The 23,338-nt window shown below is 40.9% G+C and overlaps 1 long non-coding RNA gene across 1 annotated transcript; it reads right to left on the bottom strand.

Annotated features, from left to right (window-relative positions):
- Positions 1–1,908: 1,908 nt before the first annotated feature.
- Positions 1,909–19,502, bottom strand: LOC130272526 (uncharacterized). The gene is made up of 3 exons (XR_008843594.1): positions 19,203–19,502; positions 10,625–10,715; positions 1,909–2,641 (listed from the first exon to the last, which is right to left on the bottom strand). It is a non-coding gene; the product is annotated as an uncharacterized LOC130272526 (long non-coding RNA).
- Between the last annotated feature and the right edge of the window lie 3,836 nt (positions 19,503–23,338).

Genomic DNA, 23,338 nt, shown 5'->3' with positions numbered 1-23,338 from the left:
GGGGGTGTAATAGCAGATTCACAAAATTCAATAATACTGGGACATATATGTATTACAGTGTTCCATACAACTGGAGAGGACGAATTTAAAAGTGGGGAAAATGTAAAAATATTACAAAATAAAAAAAAATCTAAACTACAGCAAAAACATAACTATTACCCCTTGTAGAAATATCTAAACTATTAAAATATAAAGTTATATATCTCGTACCATGAACTTTGTATATGTAAAAAAAACAACAACAAAAAATGCTGGAATTGGCGATTTTTTGGTTTCCTTTGAATCCCGGATTTATGCTGTCCTGCAAATAAAGGAAGACAATTTTACCCAGTTACGTAAATGCCTCTTATGCTTCTGAAGTGGATACATTAATGATAAAGTTTTGTTAAAGTTCCATGTACTTCAGAATTTTCCAAACAAAAAAAACACTGCTCACCCCACCATAAACAAGCCCACACAAAGCTCTGTAGAGGGAAAATTATAACATTATGGAGGTCAGAATATGGTAAGGCAAAGCAATAAAAAGAAGTCATTCTTTCATTTTTATTTTATTTTTTTAATAGTAAAACACAATAAAAACAATACAAATCTTGTATCCCTGTATTCATATTGAGTTGTAAAGTTAACACGCCTGTTTTACTGCAGAAGGAAAAGTGTAAAAAAGCCACAACCCTAAAATACAAACTTGCTGAATTGTGGATTTTTTTCACCAATTCCACACCAATAATATTTTTTTGTTTCACATTGTAATGTATGGTAAAATGAAGGGTGCTATTGAAAAGTACAAATGGTCCCCCGAAGAAAACAAAAGCATTATAGAGAATGGCCAGCAATAAAATACAAAAGTTATGGTTCTTAGAATGCAAGGTGTAAAAAACAAACGGAAAAGTAATTTAAAAAAAAACTAAATGGTCTTTAAGGGATTAACACTGTACAAACTGGATTGGGCAGGTAATCGGTTGTCAAATCCCTTTTATACTTTCAAACATATAGGTTCATATAGTAATCCAACAAAAGTAAGACAAATATGTCTAAAGGTGGGCTAAATTTATCATCATGAGTCAATTTGGTGCATCTAGTCTAAGCTGTCTACATTTACAATTTGGTTTCAATTTGGTGCATCTAGTCTAAGCTGTCTACATTTACAATTTGGTTACAATTTGGTGCATCTAGTCTAATCTGTCTACATTTACAATTTGGTTACAATTTGGTGCATTTAGTCTAAGCTATCTACATTTAAAACAATATGAACAAACCTGTCCCTTTGTTGAAGTTCACATGTTACAACAAAATTATAAACATTATTATCATTGTTACCTAATAACCTATACCCACCTCAGCCGATCTGTTTTCAGCTTTTTTGAAGGTTGGTTTTAATTCTTAACAAGTAATCTCATTGTATTCTATCTGCAACATTGTCCTCATTTATGATCTAAGAGGCCAAATATCTGTTTTATTGGCAGTAGATGGCTATTGGCAGTATATCCAATAATAATACTCAGGTGACGATTTTGCCATATGGGCATGGGCAGAAAACATTTTGGGGAATTGTGACCAAACAGGTAAGGAAACCTTTGAGAGTAATAGAGCCCAATGACAAAAATTACATAAAGTTTAATCTCCAACACTTCTTTAAAACAAGAACAAGGTTCTTCAGAGTCTTGAGGGAGCAAATAACCTTGACAATTACACTAGCTTGTAGCTCATATATCTGTTAGGTGCCATTCACACCATGTATTGGCTACATGTCACATGTATACTTCAGCATCCGGTCAAAAGGGTGTTTCCAACTGTCCCATTGACTTAAATAGGCCATAGGCCAAACATAGTCTAATGTTTGGTCTATTTCCTGAACATATACTTTGTGTATATGTGTAAGACTCAAAAGCGTGATCTGCTGCACTTATGACTCTACACAAACTGCATGTTTGGAAATGACAAAAAATAATCACTAGTAGAATACGTAAAGTAAACGGGCCATAAAAAGGACTTTTCGGAATACTGTATGTTGGCTTGCTTTTTTGACAGGTTGTCAATGTATACCTTTAACGTGAGGCCAAAGCGTGGTGTGAATGACCCCTTTGTTTCCAAGTATTTCCTTATACATAGACATATAGGCTGTGTTGATTACTATATTGTAGTTGTTTCTATTCAACCATTACCATAGAGGTCATAAGAACTTCTACCCCTATGTAACTATCTCACTCTAATTCTATGATGTATAGAATCTTAAATTAAGTAATAATAAAACATGGTTACGGAAAATACATGTTTCATTTATTCTAGAATAAAGCAATTGTATTTCTATTCTTCAGATGTAAAGAGAGAGAGAGATTTATGTCCATAACATCACAATCCTAAACAGTAGGGGTGTTCATGAGATTATGTTGGATTAAGAGGATTATGTCCTTCTTCTGTTGTCTTTATGTATTTTCGGAGATGAGGCGTAAGAATGATCTGTATGCTGCTTCTTCTCCTATTGTCCATCGGAATCACAAGTCTCACAGTCAGAAACCAATGAGAAGAAACACTGAGGGCTTTCCATAGTTGTAGTTATTTTGGTGTAATTACCTCAGTTAAGCCATTGCCTTTTGTAGGACATGTTCCGAATGTATGTCAGCCTGTTATTTTTTTCAGATACCTTGGGATTAAACAATAGAAACAATGATTGTCTTTTATAGTAATTGCACATTATTTGATATCAGTGGACTGACCCAAAACCCCAGTTATGCTTCATCCTTAGTTTACCAGCACAATAGGATTGACTTCACTCACAATGGACTTTGCTTGTCAAAAATTTCACATTTGTCTCATCTACCCATAAAATGGTATCCAAAATGGTATCTAGATGTTCTGGTTTTTTTTTCTGTTTATACATATAACACAAATGTTGGTCTTCTGATTTGTTATGTCTATTTCTTATTGTGGAGGAAGTTCTTTTCATTTAAAATGTATTTTCTCTGATCACAGTGCTGACACCTCTGTCCATGTCCAGAGCAAAAGGAAATCCCCATAGCAAACTAAACCTTCACTGAACAGTTCCTGACATGGACAGAGGTGTCAGCAGAGAGCACTGTGGTCAGAAATTCAAAAAGAAAATGACTTCCTCTGTAGTATACAGCAGCTGATAAGTTCTGGAAGTTTTAGGATTTTAAATAGAAGTAATTTACAAATCTGTTTAACTTTCTGGCACAGTTGATTTAAAAACATTTTTTTCCATCGGAGTACCCCTTTAAGTACAAATGGAACAAAATAAATAAGTACAACAACATATAGGTAAGTACAGTAGGTGGGTGTTTGATCTAGCTAAAAAGTCAATCTAAATGAAAAATGAGCAAAAGACACAGTATATCACTATCTGAAATTGTTAAGCCTTTTTCAATTAACATGGAAGGAAACTAGATGTTCAGTCAAAGGGGATAGATTAGCTACCAACACTGGCAAGTTTATCATATAAAAATTGACACAATGAGGAGGTCAACCTGTCCAATGAAGAGTTGGATGATCTTGCAGGATATCTTACAGGACACTGAGTAACTGAGCCCTGAAAATATTCAAACGCCAGCCTCTCCAATGATAACAATTCTACATTGTTTATAAGTCTCAATCAGAAACAAAATACTTAATAACAAATCTTTAAAAGATAGCTATCCTTTTTACAAACATCTGACATTTCACAGTGACATTCCAATTTTTTTTTTATCATAGTTGATGTGGGTGCTGAGACCTCCACCATTCAGTAAAATGAAGAGACAGAAACACTCTACTAGGCACTGTGCTCCTTCATATTTACTTGATTTTTACTGGAAAAGCCAAACATGCTGTAGGAACCCGAAGGGTTAATCTGCATTGAGTTTTTTTGTTATTCTGGTTACTGTAGAAACACCCTGTTGTCTGGATGGTCAGCTGACCTCGTTGGCTTTTCACCTGCTTAGATCCCTAGAGCTCATACTCCTAGCTAGCATTTGTATTGTATCTTTGGCACATTTACCCCTTTGGCTCCACTCTCTGATTGTTCTCCTGTTTCTGCGATTTGGCTTTTCTATAATCTCTTGGTACTGACTCGGCTTGTAGACTGTGACCTATTGTATATGTTTGTTTAGTTATTATTTCTGATAGTGTGTGTGGTTCCTTACGGTGTCCCGACCTCCGTCTGTATTATAGTTATTTATTCAAGCAGGGACTGTCACCGTGGTTGTGGATACTAAAGTAGGCAGGGCAAGTGGGAGCGGGTTATTTTAGGGCTTCACCCTTCCCTGCCCATACGTGACATTTTTGCAGACCCACATACCTGCATTTGCCTTGCTCTGCTATGGAAGCTATGTCTGCTTTGGTAGAGCAAATGCAGGCTTTGACTGAGCAGATTAAGGATTTAGCCGAAAGACTTCAGCAGTGTGAGTCTTCTCTATCTCAGTCAACATCAGTTCAGATCTGGACTCAGATACTGCAAGATCAGGAACAGTTAATGCAGAGTTTACTAGCTAGAATCCAGGAGTTGCAGTCTGCCCGTACCCAGGTGTCATCTGGTTCTGTCTCAGCTCTTGTGGAGCCGCAAGTTAGTCTTCCAGATCGTTTTTCAGGTAACTGAAAAATCTTTAAGAACTTCTGTGAAAGTTGTAAATGATACAGTACAGACCGAAAGTTTGGACACACCTCATTCAAAGAGTTTTCTTTATTTTCATGACTATGAAATTTGTAGATTGACACTGAAGGCATCAAAACTATTAATTAACACATGTGGAATTATATACATAACAAAAAAGTGTGAAACAACTGAAAATATGTCATATTCTAGGTGGAAAGTGTCCCCAAGTGCAGTCACAAAAACCATCAAGAGCTACAAAGAAACTGGCTCACATGCGGACCGCCTCAGAAAAGGAAGACCAAGAGTCACCTCTGCTGCGGAGGATAAGTTCATCCGAGTCACCAGCCTCAGAAATCACAGGTTAACAGCAGCTCAGATTAGAGACCAGGGCAATGCCACAAAGAGTTCTAGCAGCAGACACATCTCTAGAACAACTGCTAAAAGGAGACTGTGTGAATCAGGCCTTCATGGTAGAATATCTGGTAGGAAACCACTGCTAAGGACAGGCAACAAGCAGAAGAGACTTGTTTGGGTTAAGAACATAAGGAATGGACACTAGACCAGTGGAAATCTGTGCTTTGGTCTGATGAGTCCAAATTTGAAATCTTTGGTTCCAACCACCGTGTCTTTGTGCAATGCAGAAAAGGTGAACGGATGGACTCTACATGCCTGGTTCCCACTGTGAAGCATGGAGGAGGAGGTGTGATGCTGTGGGGGTGCTTTGCTGGTGACACTGTTGGGGATTTATTCAAAACTGAAGGCATACTGAACCGGCATGGCTACCACAGCATCTTGCAGTGGCATGCTATTCCATCCGGTTTGCGTATAGTTGGACCATAATTTATTTTTCAACAGGACAATGACCCCAAACACACCTCCAGGCTGTGTAAGGCCTATTTGACCAAGAAGGAGAGTGATGGGGTGCTGCGCCAGATGACCTGGCCTCCACAGTCACCAGACTTGAACCCAATGAAGGCAAAAGGGCCAACAAGTGCTAAGCATCTCTGGGAGCTCCTTCAAGACTGTTGGAAGACCATTTCAGGTGACTACCTCTTGAAGCTCATCAAGAGAATGCCAAGAGTGTGCAAAGCAGCAATAAAAACAAAAGGTGGCTACTTTGAAGAACCTAGAATATTACATATTTTCAGTTGTTTCACACTTTTTTGTTATGTCTATAATTCCACTTGTGTTAATTCAAGTTTTGATGCCTTCAGTGTGAATCTACAATTTTTATAGTCATGAAAATAAAGAAAACTCTTTGAATGAGAAGGTGTGTCCAAATTTTGGTCTGTACTGCTCATTCGTCTGAGACCTTACTCTTCTGGGAATGAGGCCAATAGAGTGGGAATTATTTTGTCTCTTCTGCAAGGCGGTCCCCAGGAATGGGAATTTTCCCTTGGTCCCGATGCCCCTGAGTCGACCTCCATGGATTAAAAATTTGTGGGATTGGGGCTCTTGTACGCAGAACCAGACCATGCTGCATATGCTGAATCTCAGCTTCGTATATTAAAGCAGGGTCACAGACCCATTAAGGAGTATTGTGCAGACTTTAGAAAGTGGTGTGTGGCTTCTGGGTGGAACACCCCAGCTTTGGTTTGTCAGTTTAGACTGGGATTATCCGACACCTTAAAAGACATGCTGGTGACTTACCTCTCTTCAGACACCCTTGACCAAGCCATGATGTTAGCTGTCCGTTTAGATTCACGTCTAGGTGAACACAAACAGGAGTGTTCATCTCCCTCTAATCCTTCTCTTTTGCTTGACTCTTTTCCTGACTGTAATAACCAACTTGTGCCTGAGGTGGAACCCATGCAGATAGGGTCTATTCATACCCTGGATGAGCACAGAAGAATTTGCCTACTAAACGACCTGTGTTTTTACTCTGTGGAGAATGCAAACTTCATTGCCTCCTGTGTCAGTGTCCACACCAAAGTGGTAATCGTGGAGGCCACTTGGGTGCACAGGTATGTCATGCCTCTCAGAGAGCTACGCCTGGCAAAGTTCTTTTGGGGGGCATTGTTCCATCTAGTATACAACCTTATTTTACATCTACAAGTGTTTTAAAGCCTGTTTTGCAGCAACCTCTGACTGAGTCCGCGTGTTGTTGCACCATGGACAATAAGATTGTCGAGAGCACTCATGCGGACTTGCAGTCAGAGGGAAGTAGTGAGATTCTGAAGGATGACTGTGAGGACACCAATGAGTGGTGTGATTTGGAGGATGAGGATACAGATGGGGACATTAATTGTCCGTCTGTATCCTAGTCAAGACCTTTGTACTCAGGTGGTTAAGGGTCCAGTGGCCCCTTTTAAAAGGGGGGTACTGTAAGAACCCAAAGGGTTAATCTTCACTGAGGTCTTTAGTTATTCTGGTTACTGTGGAAACACCCTGTTCTGTGGATGGTCAGCTAACCCCGTTGGCTTTTCACCTGCTTAGATCACTATTTAAACCCTCAGCATTCATTTAGGCATCACCTGCCTAAGAGCTTATCCTCCTAGCTAGCATCTGTATTGTATCTTGCATCTTTGGCACATTTGACCCATTGGCTCCACTCTCTGACTCTTCTGTTTCAATGATTTGGCTTTTCAATGATTTGGCTTTTCTCTTGGTACTGACTCGGCTTGTGGACTTTTTCCCTTATTGTGTATGTTTGTTTAGTTATTATTTCTGTTAGTGTGTATGTTTCCTTATGGTGTCCCAATCTCTGTCTACATTATAGTTTACTTGGTTGATGTTTGACTCCCTGCACTTATTCAGGCAGGAACTGTCACCGTGGTTGTGGAACCATCGCCTAGGGCGGATACTCAAATAGGCAGGGCAAGTGGGAGCAGGTGAGTTAAGGGCTTCTCTCTACCTTGCTCATACGTGACACATGCAGTATATGGATTCATAAAAAGTGTCATAGACTTTCTACGAATCCATAACTTCTTGCTCAGCTTTCTTGAACAAAGAGGAACAATGCTTAGCTGAATTTCAACAGTAAGTAGAGCGTAGATTCTAGAGATATTTTTGAGATGTAGGTCACATGATTCCATATAAGGAGTACAGTTAAGATCTAAGTCTAGTATGACCCCAAGACAGTGTTTGTGCTGCCTAGGAGTTATGTTTGTATCACACATGGAGATGGAAATGTCAGGTTTAGGTAGGTTAGTAGAGTAACCACAATTGTCAAAAAATTCTGTTATAGATTGAGAGAAGTCATTGGGCCTCATTTACTAAGATTGTCGGGATTTTACTAGAGGGAAAAGTTGTTTCAGACTTGCAGGATTCCTCTCTATTTACTATTGGGAAAAGTCGGGAACATTTTCTGACCAGCTTTTTCTAGGTCGATATTTCAAGCCATTTACCCACAGGATTTTCTGTGAATTCAATAGTAAATCAGTCGGGTTGTGAAACCACGCCCCTTTTCAGCTTTTCACAGTGCAATGTCGGGTTTGTTGGATTTTCCAGGCGCACACTGTCGCACACTGTCGCACACTGTCGCACATTGTCGCAGACTGGTGCAGACATGTCTCAGACATAATAACCAGACAAAAACTGGTCGGTTTCAGCTTAGTAAATGAGGCCCATTATGTCTGAAAAAGCACACAGTCACTGGTGTTTTGTAGAAGTGCATGGATGATGTCACAACTGGGTGCCATTAATGTAGAGATGGTGGTGAATGCAAAATCTGCTTGTCCAATAGGGGCTGTGTAGAGACAAAAAAGCAGACAACCCAGGACTGGCCCCTGAGGAACCCCAACACAACAGTACGGGGAATAGGAGAAAAAGTAAAGCTGGCAAACTGAAGAAGCAGTCAGAGGGGTCAGCACTCACTTCTACAACCCCATCTTTAAATTCTACCAGACTTCAACAGAAGAAATTGGCTTCTCAAGATGTAGAAATAATAAGGGCCTTTGGGCAGCCTGAGAATTCCATAAAACTTTTTTTTAGTCTGAAGATATGCCTTCCTATCTGCGTAAATTCCCATATCATTTATTTTACATTTACTTAGGTAATGTTGCTTGGTTGCTGGTCAATGTTCATCATTTATTCATCTGAAATATTTATTGGTATAAAATATGACTTTGAGAAGAAAATACCTTTCACTATCGCAATCATTAGCAGTTCAAGATTCCAACAGATCGATTTCCCAATGTAATATGTCTTCTATGTAATAAATATTCATTATGAAATGCTGTTTATTCTTATTATTAGTTTTAGACTTCAGAGAACTTTTCTTCCAATGTTAAATCGGATACATGCAGTCATGTCCTATTTTCTATTTCTGAATGTCCTTTTCAAGTAAAGTTTGGAAGGTAGCCATAGATTTTCTCCTTTCTTTGATTTGTTTTTAAGAGTATTATGCATATATTTATCATATAAAATGTCTCATTATACAGTAAGTGAATTTTCTTATCCTTCAACATGTCAGAAATGTCACCTTGGATATAATTTTAGGAATATAAACAAAAAACTTTTGGAAACATTTTCGGTATTGGAATGGCACAAGAAACAAGTCTTTTACTGGTTTTATATATCGTATATACTCGAGTATAAGCCGACCCGAATATAAGCCGAGGCCCCTAATTTCACCCCAAAAACCCAGGAAAAGTTATTGACTCGACTATAAGCCTAGGGTGGGAAATACATCATCCCCCCATGTTATCATCCAGACCCCCGTCATTAACAACCTCATCATCATCACCCTGTCATCATCCCCCCTTCATCATCATCACCTGTCATCATCCCCTCCTGTCATCATCCCACCCCCCCTTTCATCATCACCGCCTGTCATCATTCCCTTATCATCCCACACCCCCCCTTCATCATCCCCTTGTCATCATCCCACACACCACCTCCATCATCCCCTTGTCATCATCCCACACCCCCCTTCATCATCCCCCTGTCATCATCCCACACCCCCCCTTCATCATCCCCCTGTCATCATCCCACACCCCACCCTTCACCAACCCCTGTCATCATCCCACCCCCCCTTCATCATCCCCCTGTCATCATCCCACACCCCCCCTTCATCATCCCCCTATCATCATCCCACACCCCCCCTTCATCATCCCCTTGTCATCATCCCACCCCCCCTTCATCATCCCCCTGTCATCATCCCACACCCCCCTTCATCATCCCCTTGTCATCATCCCACCCCCCCTTCATCCTCACCACATGTCATCACCGCTTGTCAATGGCTGATACAGTGGTCTTCAACCTGCGGACCTCCAGATGTTTCAAAACTACAACTCCCAGCAAGTCCGGGCAGCCATCGGCTGTCCGGGCTTGCTGGGAGTTGTAGTTTTGAAGCATCTGGAGGTCTGCAGGTTGAAGACCACTGCGGCCTTCGACATCATCCAGCCCTCCCCCCCTCTCACCCCCTTTAGTTCTGTACTCACCTCCGCTCGGCGGGACGTTAGGGTGCGCTGGTCCGGGCTGTCCATCTTCACCGGGGGGGCCTCTTCTCCGCGCTTCGGGCCCAGAATAGAGACGTTGCCTTGATGACGACGCACAGGGACGTTACTCATGAACGTTCCTATGCGTCGTCGTCAAGGCAACGTGACTATTCCAGGGCCGGGCCCGAAGCGCGGAGAAGAGGACCCCCGGTGAAGATGGACAGCCCGGACCAGCGCACCCTAACGTCCCGCCGAGCGGAGGTGAGTACACAACTAAAGGGGGTGAGAGGGGGGGGCTGAATGATGTCGAAGGCCGCAGTGGTCTTCAACCTGCGGACCTCCAGATGTTTCGAAACTACAACTCCCAGCAAGCCCGGACAGCCGATGGCTGCCCGAGCTTGCTGGGAGTTGTAGTTTTGAAACATCTGGAGGTCCGCAGGTTGAAGACCACTGAGGGCGGAGAGTTCACTCGAGTATAAGCCGAGGGGGGCGTTTTCAGCACGAAATATCGTGCTGAAAAACTCGGCTTATACTCGAGTATATACGGTAACCTTAAAGTATTTTTATTACAATCTGGACATCTGTAGTTCTCCAAATTGTCTAAATTTTATACAATCAAATATAAAAGTGTATTCTTATTCAGTTTGTCTATCCTTACCATTGGTGCTATAAGGTGACTTTCAAATTTGAGCAGTTTCAGACTAAGGTTCCTTAGTCCTTCCATAAGAAATTATTTTGAACGCTCGGTCCTGGAGGAGTTAAACAAGCATGATCATCTGAATATATAAATCTTAAAATAACACTATTTCCAAAATAATGCCAAACGGTTAGCATATATTTTACTTACAAAATAATTTGTGTATATAATTAAAAACTATTGACAAAGGCCATTGATGTTTTTCTTGCAAAAGGGATGACATCCCCAACAGTGGTGCCAAACACCGGTAGAACACCCTTAGGCCAGGCTCACACAGTACAGTTTTGCTGCAGCATTTTTTTTTACACTAAACTGTACTGTATAAACTAGTCCTTAAAGGGATACTCAGGTCCTAAGACATCTTATCCCCTATCCAAAGGAGATAAGATGTCCTAGGGCCGGAGTACTCCTTTAAATGTAGTTTAATGGATTTAGTTTGATTGGGGGGGGGGGTGAAAAAATTTAACAAGTTACTGTGTGGCATAATATAATTAATCTTTATTATATTCTGTTGTTACACTTGAAAAAAAAAAAAAATATATATATATATATAAGAATAAACAAAAAAAATTATATATATACATATTTCTTTTTTAGTGGTTTTATTATTTTTGTTGTATTTTACTTTTTTGTACACTTTATAGTATAATGCTGATAAATAGTATTTTAAAGCATTACTAACTGTCATTGCTAGCTAGTGTTCACACATTGTTTTTTAAGGCATCTTTTCTACCAAAAAACAGCAGTTTTTTGCCGTTTTGAGGTATTAACGACAATTAGAAAAAGGAACTCAATGAAAAAACTGCTGTTTAAGGGATACTCTGGAGGAAAACATTATTATTATTTTTTTTAATCAACTGGTGCCATAAAGTTATTACTTTTATTTACAAATTTTAATCCTTCCAGTACTTATCAGCTGCTGTATGCTCCACAGGAAGTTCTTTTCTTTTTTCATTTCTTTTCTGTCTGACCACAGTGCTCTCTGCTGACACCTCTGTCCATGTCAGGAACTGTCCAGAGCAGGAGCAAATCCTCATAGCAAACCTAGCTTGCTCCTGGGAGTTCCTGCATCGACAGAGGTGTTAGCAGAGAGCACTGTGTCAGACAGAAAATAACTATACAACTTCCTCTGTAGTATACAGCAGCTGATAAGTACTGGAAAGATTAATATTTTTAAATAGAAGTAATTTACAAATCTGTTTAACTTTCTGGCACCAGTTAATTAAAAATAAATAAATAATTGGTTTCCCACCGGAGTACCCCTTTAATGCATTCACTGGCATAGATTTATCTATCTATAGAGATAAACATGTGTAGGATTTTTTTCAGACAGAGAGCAACCAATAAGAGTTAATTTTCAGAACCAAAAGCTGAGCTTTGATTGGTTGCTAAAATCAGACACTGTTTGTCTCAAACTGATTGATAAATCTGAGGCCAGTATTTTAGAAGTTGACAGCCTTTTTTGAGCAAAAAAAAGACAAGACCAGAAAAACTGTGTGAATATGTACTGACAGCTAAGGCTTCATTAAAGGGGTACTCTGGTGGAAAAAGAATTTCAATCAACTGGTGCCAAAAGTTAAACAGATTTGTAAAATACTTCTATTAAAAATTCTTCATATTTCCAGTACTTATCAGCTGCTGTATGCTCCACAGGAAGTTCTTTTCTTTTTGAATTTATTTTCTGTCTGACCACAGTGCTCTCTGCTGACCCTTCTGTTCATGTCAGGAACTGTCCAGAGCAGGAGCAAATCCCCATAGCAAACTTATCCTGCTCTGTACAGTTCCTGACATGGACAGAGGTGTTAGCAGAGAGCACTGTGGTCAGGCAGAAAATAAATTAAAAAAGAAAAGAACTTCCTGTGGAGCATACAGCAGCTGATAAGTACTGGAAGGATGAAGATTTTTAAATAGAAGTAATTTACAAATCTGTTTAAAGGGGTACTCCAGTGGAAAACTTTTTGTTTTACAATCAACTGGTGCCAGAAAGTTAAAAAGATTTGTAAATTACTTCTATTAAAAATTCGTAATCCTTCCAGTACTTATTAGCTGCTTAATACTACAGAGGAAATTATTTTCTTTTTGGAACACAGTGCTTTCTGCTGAATCACGAGCACAGTGCTCTCTGCTGACATCTCTGTCCATTTTAGGAACTGTTCAGAGCAGCATATGTTTGCTATGGGGATTTCTCCTACTCTGGACAGTTCTTAAAATGTCAGCAGAGAGGACTGTGCTCGTGATGTCAGCAGAGAGCTCTGTGTTCCAAAAAGAAAATAATTTCTTCTGTAGTATTCAGCAGCTAATAAGTACTGGAAGGATTAAGATTTTTTAATAGAAGTAATTTACAAATCTGTTTAACTTTCTGGTACCCAGGTGATTTAATTTTTTTTCCCACCGGAGTACCCCTTTAACTAACTGGTACCAGTTGATTTAAAAAATGTTTTCCACTGGAGTACCCCTTTAACATTACGATTAGTGGCTCTGAGGCAAGAATAAGTCAGAAAACTGTAAAAATGACATTCCAAGTATCCATGCTCAGACAGGAACGGGCCCCATTTATTTCAATGGCCCGAGTGTAGTCAGCTAGTGAATACGTTTAGGTCATTTTCCGAATGAATCTGAGCTTTGTCTCGGACAAAATGTGCTGCAAACCATCCTTCTTTGTCCAAACTTGTATGCACTCAGAAAATTTACTGAAAGTAGTCACTAGCTGACTACACTAGTACACTAGTGTCACTGAAATTGGACCTATTGGGACAGATGGCAGATGACTTTGTTTAGCCACCAGTTGCCATGGTGATCATCGGCATCCCACAACTCTTTTGTGGGGTGCCGATGACAGTCAACGATGCCACAGTCAACTATGACATCTAAAGTGTTACCTGGAATCAGGGTTATATAATTATATAATAAAATTGATATTTTCCCCATGCAATTAAATTCAAGAACATTTTGTTATGTTTGTTCTAAGTGTTAACTTCATCTTCATTGTTTACCGATGGGCCTCAAAAGTTAGTTTCTGTGAAATTCCAAAACAACATAGGAATAAATTGCATATTCACCATAAAACTCAATAAAGAAAGCACATCCATCCCTATAATGAATATTTCTAGATATGATATAACAATACAGTAGTGAGTGCTGAATATTTTACAGGCTTTTCAGAATTATTAAACATTAATGAATAGCACACGCAGACCTCAAATTAACTTACTCGTGATCCAAGTTTTTTTTTTTTACTTCTAATTTGCTGAAGATGTCGATTTCTTTTCATTCCTAATATTTCTAATATGTCTGTCGGCAGAATAGTGGCATAATAAAAAAAATCTGTATAATCTGATCTATTACACTAAATATATGAGTTTATGTAAAGCAGGATTTTGGCTCAGCAATGATATAATTGAGAGAAGTGATGAGAAAAGGATATAGGCTTTGTGCAGCACTGACAATTGAGTTTTCGTTTAGAGGAAGAAGTCTCATGCATAAAATCGTATCCCGTATATGCAGGACCCCCCGCGATCTCCTGCACGGCCCTATACTCTCCCCTGAAATGGTGTATCTTGACCCCCACATAAAGCTTAGACCGCAACCCCTCCCCCTCCTAATATATCTATGGGAGTGCCGGAGATAGCTGTACAGAACTCCCATAGAGATATATGGAGGGGGCGTGGCTTCATGCAGGGGTCATGATGCTCTGTTCCAAGGAAGAGCAGAGGGCCCAAGCAGGAGATCGCGGGGTGTGGGGGGGGGGGGTCCCGATGCTTGGCTCCTCCGCTGGGGTAGGGGATAAGCTTTTATTCATGACATATCTCCTCTAAAGCTTTTTTTTAGTAATGCTCTAAAAAATCCTATTTTACCCGTTTATTATATTTTTCATGGTTTCATACTAAAAATAATTTATGAAAAATTATTCAACATTCTAATATATTAACAAAATCAAACATGTATACATATACACACAAAAGGGTAAACAATATACCACATACAGTGGCAGGGGTGTGGAAATTAAAAAAAAAACTACTTGTCCAAGGGACTAAAGCTGAACACAATCTACTTGTCCCTCAAGAAAATCCACTTGTCCTGGTTGATGAAATAATTTCAACCAAAATAGTCTGATCCCCCCCACTAGACCACCAGGGATGGATATAAGATCCTTTAGACATTGCTGACAGCGGTGATCTAATGGGTTAATAGGCGATCGCAGTATGTCAGGCTATTAGCGGCAGGAGAGCTGTAGCTCCTCTTACACCCCAGACAAGCCCAGAAAAGTCTAGATATAACTTTTTGATCACCTTATAAAAAATTTCTCATATGAAGTGGCCAAAAATGAGCAATTCTGGACTATTATTTACATTTACACCGTTCACCATACGGTTTAATTAACATTATATTTTAATAGTCTGGACATTTCCACATGCAGAGATATCACTTATGTTTATTTTTGTACATTATTTTTATTTAAAGAAAATTGGAAACTTTTATTAGGAAAGGGGCTTATTCACATATATACGCACTTTTTACAATATTTTAATCACTATTTTTCAGTCTCAATAGGGACTTATGTGTTACTGGGGGGGGGGGGGGGGGGGTTCTTATCCAGTTTATATGGTGCATTTTGTGTCCGAAAATGCTGGAAGTTGCATTTAGTTACTAGATAACTACAACTCCCAGCATGCCCTGATACAGTCTATGGTTGTGTGGGTGATGCAGCATGTTGCACTGTATAGTAGGACAGTTAAGGTTATTGTGTAACATGCTGGGAGTTGTAGTTTTGGTTTGTGTCAGCTGCAGAGCCATAGTCTGTGTCAAGGAATACTGGGAATTACAGTTAGTAACTACAACACCCAGCATGCCCTGATGCAGCCTATGGCTCTGCAGCTGACCCGAACCAAAACTACAACTCCCAGCATGTTGCACTTTATAGTTCTACAGTTTAGGTTATGGTCCAACATGCTGGGAGTTGTAGTTTTGGTTCGGGCGTGTTTGTGTGCATTCGTGGGGCTCTTGGTTGGCGGGTGAGTATGAAGGGGGGGATTCTGGGGGTGCAATTCAGTGCGGGGGCCACTAAAAATAAATAAAATTAGATGGTACAACTGCCCTAATGCCCGACGTGACAGTCCGCTCCTATACAAAACATTCATGCATACACATATCATACACACACCCGCCACTGCCCCCATATCATACATACACACACACCCCCGCCACTGCCCGCCCCACATCATACATTACATACACACATACACTCACACCATACATATACACACATCATACATACACCTGCCGCTGCCCCCCCCACATCATACATTACATACACACATACACTCACACCATACATATACACACATCATACATACACCTGCCGCTGCCCCCCCCACATCATACATTACATACACACATACACTCACACCATACATATACACACATCATACATACACCTGCCGCTGCCCACCCCACATCATACATCACATACATACACATCACACTTAGACATTATACACACATCATACATTACATACACATCACACACAGACATCATACACACATCATACATTACATACACATCACACTTAGACATTATACACACATCATACATTACATACACATCACACATAGACATCATACACACATACACTCACACCATACATATCCACCAGTGTTTCCCAACCAGGGTGCCTCCAGCTGTTGCAAAACTACAACTCCCAGCATGCCCAGGGCATGCTGGGAGTTGTAGTTTTGCAACAGCTGGAGGCACCCTGGTTGGGAAACTCTGATATACACCATACATATGCATACATCATACATACACCTGCCGCTGCCCCCCCATCATACATTACATACACACATCACACATACACTCACACCATACATATACACCATACATATGCACACATCATACATACACCCGCCACTGCCCCCCCACATCATACATTACATACACTCACACCATACATATACACCATACATACACCTGCCGCTGCCCCCCCCACATCATACATTACATACATACACATCACACTTAGACATTATACACACATCACATTACATACACATCACACATAGACATCATACACACATACACTCACACCATACATATCCACCAGTGTTTCCCAACCAGGGTGCCTCCAGCTGTTGCAAAACTGCAACTCCCAGCATGCCCAGGGCATGCTGGGAGTTGTAGTTTTGCAACAGCTGGAGGCACCCTGGTTGGGAAACACTGATATACACCATACATATGCATACATCATACATACACCTGCCGCTGCCCCCCATCATACATTACATACACACATCATACATACACTCACACCCTACATATACAACCACCCTTCCTGTCGCCCGTATTCTCGGTCTCCTCACCTGATCCGCCATGAGTGGACATCAGAGCTGTAGTCCCGGCCGGTGTGAGGTGACATTTCCGTCCTCCCCCTCCCCTCCCCCCTGCTCTGTGTTTTCCCCGTGCAAACAAGCAACCGCCCCGTGGTGGATTAGGTCCTGTCTAGACAGAGCAGGGGGAGGGGGAGGGATAGAGCTGTGTGCGGGGGATGGAGCTGTGCACGGAGCTGTCTACATCCTCTCTCTCCCCCTGCTGTGTCTTCTGAGCTCCGTCCATCCTCCGGGAGGGGAGATAAGGGGGCTCTGCAGTCAGCTGGGGGCCGCCCCCCCCCCCCCATACACTCTGAGGCCGGTGTGAGGTGAAGACTTCCATCCGCTCCTGCGCCTCACACCGGCATTAAACAAAAATAAGGGGGAAGTCTGTCTGTCCCTGCTAGCCCGATACAGGGCTAAATCTATAAACAATTCACCTGCCCGGTGCCCAAAACTACTTGTCCCGGGCGTCGGGCTATAGGATTTCCACATCCCTGAATGGTCAAACAAGATGTTAGGTGTCCGTACCACAAAATATATACTCCCAAGGACTCCCAATAAACCCTGAAAAAATTTAGCTAATCACAAGAATGGTGAAAAAAATGATATCATTTTTATTATTAAGCAACACAAGATAAATCCAGCGCGTTTCTCATGCGGTTGACTTCTTTATTGGAGCACCAACAGATACAGGATAAAAGTAACGCATTTCAGCCAGGTAGCCTACTCTTACTCATACTATTAAAAACAGAGACCAACTGGTCTTATATGGGTTGAAATCCAATCAATTGGCGGACAGGTTCACCTGAAAATGTCAGGGTCACATGTTCGAGATGACCACCCACCAAGATCGGTCTCTCATAGCTCAAGTGCTAGTAAAATAGTATTAAATCGGAAAACCATTATACATTTAAAAATAACAGCATTAGATAAAGCAAAAATAACCCATTAAGCATATGTTTTGCCTAGTAAATATATAATCACACAGAAATATGGCTATGAGATATAACCTTTTTATTATTGCAATAGTGTAATACACAATAAAAACATCATAAAAACAAGGAGGAAATCAGCGAGGAAAGGCGGCAATCCTGGGACATGATAATCATAATAAATGTATGGAAAATATAAGCAAAGTGGAGAATAATAAAAAATGTATATAGTCTTATAAAAAGTATATATTATATAATGTGAATTCGGGTAGAAAACAGACATGGTGCACATCTACAATCTTGTACAATGACCTGACTGCCTCTCAGCACAATATCAAAAACTAACAGGTTGTTAGTATACATTTTTGATCAAAAAGTACAAGCCCACTCGCCACGTCAAGGCCACCTATTTAGAGTGGGTCCCTAACGTCCCTAGCATAAAATGGCGCAGCACCGAGCGGCGACCACCACCGCCGTGACACCAATGCCCACAGGGGGGAACGACCCACCGGCAGAGCGGCCCCAATGCCACTCAAACCAGTCTATGGGCCGCACCCCCCCCCCCCCCCCGGGCAGACACGGCGCCACGGCAGTGACGGACACCGCACAGCACCACACCAGTGTGAACAAGATGTAATGGCTCACTTACCATGCTCTCCCAGTCAGACTGGGAGGCTGCTAGGAAAGAAATGACCCATGTGTAGCTAACTACCGCTTATATAGGGTTGGGCTGAGGGGGTGGGGAAGAGTGCAGCACATGTTCAAAAAAAAAAAAAAAGAGGGGATAGAAATCACAGTGTGAATTCGGGTAGAAAAACAGACATGGTGCACATCTACAATCTTGTATAATGATCTGATTGCTTCTCAGCACAATGTCAAAATTGTTATGCTAGGGACGTTAGGGACCCACTCTGGATAGGTGGCCTTGACGTGGCGAGTGGGCTTGTACTTTTTGATCAAAAATGTATACTAACAACCTGTTAGTTTTTGATATTATGCTGAGAAGCAATCAGATCATTATACAAGATTGTAGATGTGCGACCATGTCTGTTTCTTCTACCCGAATTCACATATATTATATAATGCTGAGCACTAAGAAAAACTTGATATTAAAATATGGTTAGTAGGGAAAACATTCCCTTACATAAAAGGCTTAACTGGGAAAGTGCAAAGTGCATGACATAAAACAAAAATGAACCCAGTGAGCAACCATAAAGGCCTATAATACAACAAATACTGACCACAATGCTGGAAGACCCAGTATGCCGCCACCCCTACACGTGTTTCGGTCACATGACCTTTGCTCAGGGGTCCCGTTTATTATATTTTCCATGGTTTCATACAAAAAAATGATTCAACATTCTGATATATTTAGCTTTTTATTGTTTTTCCATTTGTAAGTCTCCTGTTTGTTGTCAGGGAATACATATACAAATATAACGAGTTTTCTACAATCGTATTCAAGCTTGATAAACCTCTGTGAGCAGCACAAATCTCGGTCCTATACTTATTGGGGGAGATTTATCAAAACCTGTGCAGAGGAAAACTTGCCCAGTTGCCGATAGCAACCAATCAGATCGCTTCTTTCATTTTTCAAGGGCCTTCTTGAAAATGAAAGAAGCGATCTGATTGGTTGCTATGGGCAACTGGGCAAGTTTTCCTCTGCACAGGTTTTGATAAATCTCCCCCATTTTCTGTTACAATGCAACACACAGGGGAATATGAGGCTTACTTAAAGTTTTATACAACTTAATGTCAGAAGTTGTATTCGGTGGGGTCCAGGTCCTGGGACCTCCACTGATAACTAAAATGAAGAGCTCAGCTGAGTGCTTCGTCCCAAGTGGTTTGTTTTTCACTGATGTGTTGCTTTCATGTTGTGGGTCAGTATGATTACAACAATACCAAATTCATGTATGTTTTAAAAATAAAAATAAATTCTGACTATTATAACTTTTTTAATGTTTCTCTCTACAGAGCTGTAGACCTGCAGACTGGTATCATACGGCTGGGTTCACATATATCCAGAAAACCAGCCCATTAAACTAGCCACAACTGATGCCATGATCGGTTGCCTATGGGTCCATCACCCAGTTATTTCTGCATAAAAGTCATGTTCCCCTGTCACACATTGAGGGGGCTGGTAAATCTGAACAGTTCCATTCGTAATCAGTTTGATCATCGGTTTCCCCATGGAGTCGGAGATATGTGAAGGGGGCCTATGTTGGTAGAACTTTTTAATCATGGGAGTGGATTGGGATGCAATGTGAGAAAAATAAATGGGAATTCTGGCACAGGATTGTTTTTATTTTGCGGGATGAATAATGCTATATTTTAATAGTTTTAACAATTTTACACATCAAAATACCAGTTATCTTTATTATTTTATGTTTAGATTTTGTTATTTAAAGAAATGTATACACCCTATGGCAAAGTGTATTAGAAGCACAAACATGGCCAGGCAGGTGACTTACATATATTAGTCAGCTAAATTTCCATATGGCAGTTTTTTTGTTTGTTTTTTTAAAGTCCTTCCTTCATATTTTCCATTCCTTTTGAATACACTTATTGGTTTGGCTCAAAAATTGCATCATTGGCATTTTCCCAAACAAGTGGATCCATCCAAAGGAATGTTCTGTATTTAAAAAAAAAAAAAAGATTGTCTTTTTCTTGAAAGCAAAGTCTTGAATTTGGAGGGTGACCATATATAAAGTAGTACACCTTTACACCTTAGTTTTTTTTTGTCTTTCCAAAAGTATAACGATTTTTTTTTTATTTACTTTAAAAAAAAAAAAAACTTTTTTTTTTATTTAACTTTTTTTGTCCTCTAGGGGACATTTATAATAGATAGATCAATGCAATGTAATATTATCGGGGCTCTACCGGTACAGCCTGCCATAGGCCTGTTAAGTCACATCAGGCACTGAGACCTAGGGCTGTCATGACGAAGATTACATCACAGGGGTGCTGATAAGTACACATCACCACCACATCACTAAATGAAGTGCTCGCTATTGATCAAAGGCATCTAGACAGTTAAATGAGCCCAAAGTGACATCTCTGTGTTGTTCATTACTGGTGGGTGTCGGCTGAAGGTTGCAGCCAACACCCATAGGATATATCACAGATATGGCTCTTAAACCTGCTCTATACTCTTTTATCTGACTCATGCCATAAGTGGGTGTCAAGAGATAGGAAGGGGTTAAACTAGTCTAGAAATGTTCATATTACCGTATTTTTCACCGTATAAGACGCACTTTTTCTTCCCCAAAACTGGGGGGGAAAAGTCGGTGCGTCTTATACGGCGAATACACGCCTATCGTGGCGGTCCCTGCGGCCATCAACGGCCGGGACCCGCGGCTAATACAGGACATCACCGATCGCGGTGATGCTCTGTATTAACCCTTCAGACGCGGCGATCAAAGCTGACCGCCGCGACTGAAGCGAAAGTGACACTAACCTGGCTGTTCAGTCGGGCTGTTCTGGACCGCCGCGGCGGTCCCGAACAGCCCGACTGAATAGCCGGGTTAGTGCTTACAGGACACCGGGAGGGACCTTACCTGCCTCCTCGGTGTCTTCTCCGTTCAGGGATCCCCTGTATGGCCGGCGCTTTCCTTCCTCGTCATCACGTCATCGCGTACGTGCGTCGGCGTGCGTAACGACGTGATGGCGGCGACGGAGAGCGAGGATACCCGGCCGGCAGCAGAGACGTTCCGGAGCGACGGGGACACGGTGACAGTGATGGAGCGACATCCAGGGCAGCGGTGACGGGTCCGGAGCGGCGGGGACACGTGAGTATTACCTCCTCCTGCAGTGGTCTTCAATCTGTGGACCTCCAGATGTTGCAAAACTACAACTCCCAGCATGCCCGGACAGCCAACGGCTGTCCGGGCATGCTGGGAGTTGTAGTTTTGCAACATCTGTAGGTCCGCAGGTTGAAGACCACTATTGGGTTCAAAATCTTTATTTTTTTAGATTTTGCACCTATAAATAGGGTGCGTCTTATACGCCGGTGCGTCCTATAGGACTAAAAATACGGTAGATGCATTTTAGCGATACAAAATAATTGGTTGCAAAGGTGTAGCTTTATAGGCAGAGGGCCCAATAAGAAGGACGTTTTATAAATGACACACAGTAGGTTTTCTGTTTCAGGTTTTCCATAGGCGCCTTGAATCGTCAAGCTACGTCCCTGCCAGCTACCATAGATATATAAATACTAGTTACTATATATATTGTAACTCACCTCAGCTACACCCTGTGATAAACTGTTAGATACGTTAACAAGAAATCTCTAAATGTATAAATAAGTAAATATAAAACTACAAGTTCCAGCGTGTCTTTCCATTCATACAGGCTTGTCATTGGCCGTCAAAGTTTTAATGATATAAAAATATTTTCTCTTGTTCCCTTCGTTCCTTTATGCAAAGTGTCTGCCTGAGTGAAGTGGATTTCTCAATGTTTATCACCAAAAATTTCAGGAGCTTAGAATCATACCTGTGATTGTCTCCCAAGCACCAGGCGCTGTCTGTAGATTGAAAGCATTCCAAGCCTCGGGATTATAGGAGCGACAATTAAGAGAAATCCTTAAAGCTGACCTCTCTTCCAAACTTCATTTTTCCTGTGTTGGAAACTATTCTATACTTATGTACCAATTTTAACATAAGCCTTAAGCCCAACATAAGCAAACAAAGGCTAAAGGAGATGTCATCATCGCCTAATAGTGGTGACAAATGTAAACATGGTTCCTTTGTGTCCTCCGAGATAGTTAATTTGGAAATGGAACCATAATTCACTGGGCCTGGAAGTTTAGAAGTGAAACGTGATGTTTTGTTATTATGGACGCATCTCAACACTAAAGGACTTTCACATAACATTGTGATCTGTCAGACATCAAAGCTGCTTTTTATATCGGAATGACTAGCTCCTATTTAACTTTGCCTGTTTAAGAAAGAATGTACGTGAGCACAGGTAGTGCCTCATAGGGGCTTACTCTTATGCTTTTTACTATTCTCTCATGACCGTTGTCTGGGTCCCCAGCTGTGATAATGTCTTAGAAGAAGAGTCTCAGCTATTTATTTTAAAAATTCATTTTCTAAATGCATCAAATAATTTTGATGTAAAATTATGCATTGGGAAAATATAGGTTCACATAGACATACTAACTAACACAAGCTAGAGGGCACTGCTGTGGAGAAAGACCAATTATGTCAGCTTATATTGTGGAGGCTAGCATTCTGTCATTGTGGCAATGCGGAGTCCTGATGACTATGGGTCCGGAGGTGCTGGGAACCAAGAAACTGGAAGTCACTCAATAGCATACATAGAAAGACAAAAAGGTACCCGCACTCACGGCGAGGAAACAGCAGACCGACTTCTATGG

The sequence above is a fragment of the Hyla sarda genome, chromosome 5, assembly GCF_029499605.1.
Source record: "Hyla sarda isolate aHylSar1 chromosome 5, aHylSar1.hap1, whole genome shotgun sequence".
NCBI classification, from domain to species: Eukaryota; Metazoa; Chordata; class Amphibia; order Anura; family Hylidae; genus Hyla; species Hyla sarda.
Note: the sequence above shows the minus strand (reverse complement) of the source record. Positions and strands in the feature narration are given on the sequence as shown.